Source organism: Cherax quadricarinatus, chromosome 6, assembly GCF_038502225.1.
Source record: "Cherax quadricarinatus isolate ZL_2023a chromosome 6, ASM3850222v1, whole genome shotgun sequence".
Classification (NCBI taxonomy): domain Eukaryota; kingdom Metazoa; phylum Arthropoda; class Malacostraca; order Decapoda; family Parastacidae; genus Cherax; species Cherax quadricarinatus.
The window spans coordinates 37,152,659-37,160,158 of NC_091297.1; the positions used below are offsets into that span (position 1 = coordinate 37,152,659).

General features: G+C 39.3%; 1 long non-coding RNA gene across 1 annotated transcript in view; it reads right to left on the reverse strand.

Moving 5' to 3' along the window:
• Positions 1–2,942: 2,942 nt before the first annotated feature.
• LOC138851849 (uncharacterized) overlaps positions 2,943–7,500 on the reverse strand; it is a 573,206-nt gene continuing 568,648 nt past the window's right edge. Inside the window, exon 3 of the long non-coding RNA XR_011391452.1 lies at positions 2,943–5,311. This is a non-coding gene — a long non-coding RNA (uncharacterized lncRNA). The remainder of the gene's footprint in view (positions 5,312–7,500) is intronic.

The following is a 7,500-nucleotide window of genomic DNA, read 5'->3' on the forward strand; positions in this document are numbered from 1 at the left end:
TGCCTGTGATCAGCAGCTCCTCCCTGTCGCCCAGCGACAGCGTCGACACGCTGGTATAGTCCCATGCTAAGAGCTTGCCTTTTTTCCTCGGATAGATGGTGATCCTGTCAAAGCGGATTACTGGGTTATGTGTAATGTTGGCTGGCAGTGATCGGGGCTCTCTCTCGGCTGGGCATCCAGCTGTAGCAAAGCTTCTCAGTGTCTTGCGTGCCAGCCCTTGGTTTTTGGAGCAGTTAAGAGCATGTAGACCATATTGGGCGGCTTGCACATCGCCGCAAATGCTCGTATATTTCGTGGGAATTAGCAGCGAGAAGGAGAGCCACATATAAATGGAATTGTTGTAGTCAACAATAGTAACCTCGAGTTTTGTGTGTGTATGTGTGTGCGAAGGTTGTGTACCAGCTCTTGAACCCCGTTTACTCATCGATAATGGCGTGTTTCTGCCTCCCGGCCCTGATCGGTTTTATCATATCAACTTAAGAATCCATATTTTGAGTTGACCTCCACTACATCCGTCAGATGTAGTGGAGGTCAATCAGAGGAGACATCCTTTGATTCATCGAGTCTCTGACAATGGTGGTTTCATGGTGGCGCTACATATGTTGTGCACATTACATATACACCGAGAGGTGCATGTCCGTAAGCGTATATTCTGAGAGTTATCTTCAGTTCCTATTTTAGGGATTATTTTAGGAATTATATTAGAGATTATTAGGGAGTATTCTTGTCTGGTTGTGAACAGGTTCCATGCAACCTTAATGACCCTCCTGTAGTCAATAGAACTTAACTTCCATTAGCCATCCAGTGTTGTATGACCGAGATATATCGCCTTCGTACATGCCACCCATTCTATTCTGTTAGTTTATATCATATTGATGATTTACACTACTGTCAAGTTCATGATTATGACACATGTGCAAGAGATAGATATCTTTACTGTCGTAACCTCTCCCCTGCGCAACAGAATTCTCCAGTAGAAAACAGGAGGATATAACAGGAGACAACAGGAGGAAAAGCCTCTGGCTGTGAGAGTACCGTGTCTGTCTGGCTATTAACAAGCAAGAGTTCGGGCTTCATGACTCCTCTCGCTGAACGACTCACACAAATTTAACACTACATGCTGCATTGTTAATATCTGACTCAGGTGTGAGGTTCCGCGTGTTTTTTCTGAATATTTTCTTTCTGTGTGTATGTATGCTTCCCGTGGCCTTTTGCTCTTCAAGTAAAAGAGGAGTCACTCCAGTTCCTTGAATCAAGAGCTCTTCAACAGCATCCAAGTACCTTCAAGGGCTTTGTTTTAGAGTTAATCCACGTGAGGCTCTGCCTGCTGCCTCTTCTCCATCCTCACACCTCTGTAAACATGTGTTCTACGGCGAAATGATCACTTAAGACACCTTCATTGACGACAATTCGGTCTTTGAACCCTGATCAAGGTTTAAAAACCGAAACGTCTTTAAAAAAGTGTTATAGGTGTCTATTTCCTTCACATTGAAGGCAGTTAATATGCCTTCTCACTACACATGTTCCCTACTTAACACACAATGCGTTTTATGTTATACCCAGGGATTGGTTGATATTTCCTCAACAACAACAACAACAACAGAAAATGACCTGCTGGCGTCATTACTGATCATCCTCGGGTGATCTGTTTCAGCTCTAAATGATTGGTTTTGAAAATCAACATCATTACATTCTCTTTTTCTTTTTTTTTTTTTTTTTTTTTTTTTTTTGCTCTTGGGGTATAATGGTAGGGAAGGAGGAGTGCTACATGACTGGCTGAACACGTAGGATTTCTGTAACTGCGTGTGTCAGGGACACATCTGCTGAGAATGTGTCTGAGGGACACATCTGAGCAAGTTTTTCGGGGACACATCATCTTAGAATATGTCTCAGGGACACAGCTGATGATGGGCCTCAGGGATACAACTGATAATGTATCTGAGGGATACATCTGAGAATGTGCCAGGGAATTGAGGTGTTAAGTTGTACTCACTAAAGTAGGTTTCTCGACTTTACATACTTAAGACGTTTCTCTGGTGACACTGGAAATTTCACACGATGTTTCGGACCATCCTGGACCATCACCAAATTACAGCTAGACTTGATGATGGTCCAAGACTTATGTGAAACAGATTATTTGGTGTTTCTGGTAGCGGGGAGTAAATGATACGTCTTCGGAGGCTTCTACTTCATTTGCCTAAAGTCGTGGTGGGTACACAGGCTTGTGTGTTTGTGCCCATGGCCCGGGAGGGCCATGCCCACGAGGGAGAGAGGGAGTAGACTTGTTGTCTGAGTCTAGGCCGCTGAGAGAGAGAGAGTGGGCCCAGTGACCCACTGACCTGAGTAGGACTAGAGAGGGTAGCACTGGAGTGCCGCGGAATATGAAACTAGCAGACAGAAATGGCTGTCGACACTTATGGAAACATCTGCTAAGCTAAGTAGTGGAACTCTGCTTTGTGAACACTTTGAATGTCCAGCTGGAGATATCACGGTTCCATTGGAGTTGTTATAATTAAAATAATTTGAAGATTCAAGCATTAAGTGGGTAAATATTTCAAACTCCTGAAGAGGTGCTGGAACAACACGAAAGGCCTTGACCTGTTATTTAACCAACTTTGCGCCTTTGTTGCTGATATATATATATATATATATATATATATATATATATATATATATATATATATATATATATATATATATATATATATATATATATATATATATATATATATATATATATATATATATATATATATATATATATATATATATATATATAACGCCGAATTCGTAAAACTTGTGATTTTGGCTTAAATAGCAATGCTTTTTTTGCCGAATAAGGCAAGCGACAATTTGTGTATGCAATAATTTCGCAAAAATAATTCTGAACCCAACAAAAAAAAAATATTACAATGTGTTTGTTTATTATTAAATTCTTGTAAACTTTTCTAAAATGTATTTAGTTGGATTAGACTAAATTAAATTGAGCTTTTTATAACAAGGTTAGATAAGTTTTCTAAGGTTCTTTTGGTAAAAATTATTATTTTGTACTTTAACATAAATGTAAAAAATAATCTTTGAAAGTATAAGAGAAAGTTTTAGAAAGAATTTAATTTTAAATGAGTTCTTGCTAATTGACCAATTTTACCTATTCGGCACGACATATATATTTAATAATAATAATAAAAAAGTTTGAAAATGAACAATTAATTGCACTTATTCTGTAAATGGACGTGAAATTCTTGAATTTCATAAGAACATAAACTGATCAGTGAATATTTAATAACCCGAGTCTTTAAGCCCTGAAATTTTCATTATTGACGCAAAAATTTTTTCAACGTAAATTCAGTGAAAAGGACACAAAAGGACACAAAATGCTCACTGAGATATAAACATCTCTTCGTAAATAGACTGAGAAAAATATAAATTTGTTCTGTTAGTAATCTATATTGTTTTGGTATATATACTCTGTTAGCTGTTCATTAAAATACAACTTCATCATTGCTTTGAAGTGATGAATATGCAGTCTGAGAAGTGTAGATTGTGTTATCTCTTGGTGTTGTACACCAGGAAATATTTATCTCTTACTACATAAACTCCAAGATATGTGTATCTTTTAGAGTATATACACTGAGGGGTGTATAAATATATTTTTGTGTTGTGTATTGGAGGGATTTAAATTGGACTCAACAATAACTAAAAAGAATCACCAAGTGCATCTTTCAAGCAGCCAAGACACTTACTATATGAAGAACAAACTCGACCTCGCCTTGAGTACGCACCACTCACTTGGATGGCTGACCCGATTCTTCTAATTCGGATTTAGATAGAGGGCCGTGAGAGGCGACACTTCTCTCGCCTCGACCTGGTCTAGTTATTTCGCCAGATCTTGCAAAGTGAAGTGTTGTCAAGGTCTCTCACTTGACCCAAATTAACGCGCAGCTACTGAATTATACCACAAAACGGGTAGCCATCGGCACTCTCGCTCTACTTTTTGTTTCCATTCTCAAGGACCTGACTCCAGCGATCATCCATTCCTCGAATGGTTCGCGTTGGGAAATGGGTTCACACAACGTATGTACATTCGAGATAGGAAGTTACGTGAGCAACTGAAAAGCTGTGTGACACAGCTGGCAGCAACATCAACATGCAAGCTATAGGTACCTGGATTAATATTCAATAAAGGTTATACCTATAAATTAACTGTACAATGAAGCTATTGATACAGCCAGGCTTTGAAATTAGTTGAAGTTAGATAAAAGCTCTTGGCTTGTACAGTACATTCAGGAACTCTTAGTGCTCTTTTGTAGTGTGTGTGTTTGTATATTTGTACTAACCTATTTGTAGCTGCAGGGATCGATTCACAGCTCCTGGCTCCTGTGTGTGTGTGTGTGTGTGTGTGTGTGTGTGTGTGTGTGTGTGTGTGTGTGTGTGTGTGTGTGTGTGTGTGTGTGTGTGTGTGTGTGTATGTTTGTGTGTCTGTATATTTGTGTGTCTGTATATCTGTGTATGTGTTGGCACGAGTAATTACCCAACTGAATGTACAATAGTAAAACTCTGGCTCCTGGACCCACTCAAAAATCTTAATCAATTGTGTTAATATTCTCAGAAAGGTACAAATCTCTCTGCTCCACATTTCCCTGCTAGAATTTGTTGGAGGGGGAAAATTCCAGTTCTACATTTCCCTGCTAATGGTGCTTAAATAAAAAAAAATCCTGTTCAATGTATCTCTCGAGAGAAGTATAGAGAGGAAATTCCATGGCGTATGTTTCCTCTTGCCTTCAGTTAGAAGACAACTCGTCGTCAGGATCAGAAAGCTCGTTTACCAACGCATTACACTGTGTTATAATGCGATACATTTGGATAGATCAGGATAAGTTCATTTACGAAAGGTGAGGATAATTTCTGTTAAGTTAGTTAAAGTTTGCTGAAGTTAGCATTGATTAAAATAGGTAAGATAAGATTTGGCTATATTAAGTAAGAAGAGGCTAGATTAGATTAAGATAAGTGAGTTATTTTTTAGGTTAGGATAAGTTAGGATAATTTACGCAAAACAAAAATAAGTTAGCTTAAGTCAGGTTAAATTAAAACAAGTTAGTTTAAATTAAGTTACAATTGTTTATCACTGACACTCAAAACAAGTTAGGTTAGATTAAGTTACAGTATTTTATCATTGCCACTCAAAAGTCATTACAGAGTATTCGAAAGAAAGGAGACAATCATGGTCCGTATTTCATAACGCTGGTAGTAAGGGACACTATACACCAGTGTCCTTGTTAGCGGCGGCGTCGTTGTCGACTGGACAGACAACCTGGAGAGGAAGAGAAGACCGTTAGTGAGGGATCTACATAAGTTCGATCAAATATACCATCAATTTGATGGTCCACGATGCTAACTCAAATAAAAATGTTCATAGTTATAGAACCTGTGATAGTGAATAGAAGACAACACTGTTTCGGGGAGGCTCTACGATGTCCAGTCGTAAGGCGACACCGATTTTTTTTTTTTTTTTTTTTGGCGGGGGGGAGGGGGAATCGCTGATGCTAAAAAAACAAGTTGTTGTTTTGGGATTTATATTGATAAACATGAGAAAACGTTGTTTATTAATTGTGGGATTTATGACGCTATAACAAAGCTTACGAAAACTATATTTTTTGTGGGATTTATGAAGCTAAAAGAAAACATAAAAACAAACACTTTTTTTTTGTATGAAATTTGAAGTTAAAACATAACAAAAGCAGTAATTATTTATTGTGGAATTTATGAAGTTAAAACCTAAGGAAAATTTTTTTATTTTTTGTGTGATTTATGACGCTAAAAGATAAGAACATAAGAAAGGAGGAACACTGCAGTGGGCCTACTGACCCATGCTAGGCACGTTTTTCTTAAACCAAAACTCATTAGCAAAAATATTTGCCCAACCCATTTTCATGCTACTTACTACACAAGAAAACCATTTTTATTATGGGATTTATGTTACTTAATATATAAATACTTTTATTGTGTGATTTATGCTGCTAATATATATATATATATATATATATATATATATATATATATATATATATATATATATATATATATATATATATATATATATATATATATATATAAACATTTTTATGAAAGTTTAAAAAAAGAACTAATGTTGTAACTTTAATAACTGTAGGATTTATGAAACGGAAATACAAGAAAACAGTTTATTTTTGGGGGGGACTTATGAAGATAAAACATAAGAAAACACCATTTTTGTGGTCTTTACTGTGCAGAAACGAGGGGGTGTGTGGACACGTCTCGCAGAGCAAACCCTTATTTCAGGGACGAGGTTTCGCTCAGAATTGAACTTTTATCATGATTTCATCCGACTTGATGCAGCTTAGTCCTGGGATAAACATCTACAATGAAGGCTTGCTCTACATTACGTGTCTTTACTCACGTTTCTCAGCGTGTTATCCCGGTTACCATGCTACTATAACATTCATTATTTTGCTTTAGAAGCACATTCAAATGCTGGATAATTTGTATATGACTAAAATGAGGCTTAAATATACACATATGTAAAATCGACCTAGAAAAAAAATCCATTGATAAGCGAGATGTCAAGCACCACAACAGTCCGCTCAGAACGGAGCTCACTGGCATTCCGAATTCATCTGAGTAACTACAGATTCGAAATAGAACTAGCTGACATACAGTGGCAGACACCTGAGGTAAGTCAGGTGGAAGAGCCAAGGCGGCAGGGGCAGGGGCTACGGCAGGTGCAGGGGCTACGGCAGGTGCAGGGGCTACGGCAGGTGCAGGGGCTACGGCAGGTGCAGGGGCTACGGCAGGTGCAGGGGCTACGGCAGTTGCAAGGGGTTAAGTCAGGTGCATGGACTACGTCAGTTGCAGAAATAGACTCAGTAACAATATACAAGGCAAGTGCAGATACAAAGTCAGGGACAGTCACCACTATAGTAAGCTAGTGCCGTAGTCCTCCACACAACCTTCACCTTCAAGTACGTCCTCAGACACACTGTTATGCTGCGTCCTTCCCCTCCCCCTCCGATGAGGTTAGGTCTACCTATGCCTCTACACGTTTCATTTTGTGACACAGGCATGAGTCAGCGTGTTTTTCTTGAAAGGGAGAAGAAACAGCAGTCAAGTACATGAGATAAGTTCGTCAGGCGAGCCAGCGGCCATTCTTCTGTGGCCAACGATTGAGCCAATGGCTGGGCCAATGGCTGGGCCAATGGCGGGGCCAATGGCTGGGTCAATGGCTGGGCCAATGGCTGGGCCAATGGCTGGGTCAATGGCTGGGCCAATGCCTGGGCCAATGGCTGGGCCAATGGCTGGGCCAATGGCTGGGCCAATGCCTGGGCCAATGGCTGGGCCAATGGCTGGACCAGTGGCTAAATTCCCTATATCTGTAGGTGTTCCGTGCTCTCTCGAAATTTTCGCCTCAAACACTTTTTGAATCCCTCTGTACTGGCACCTCACACTACTCCCCCGCTCTCTCTA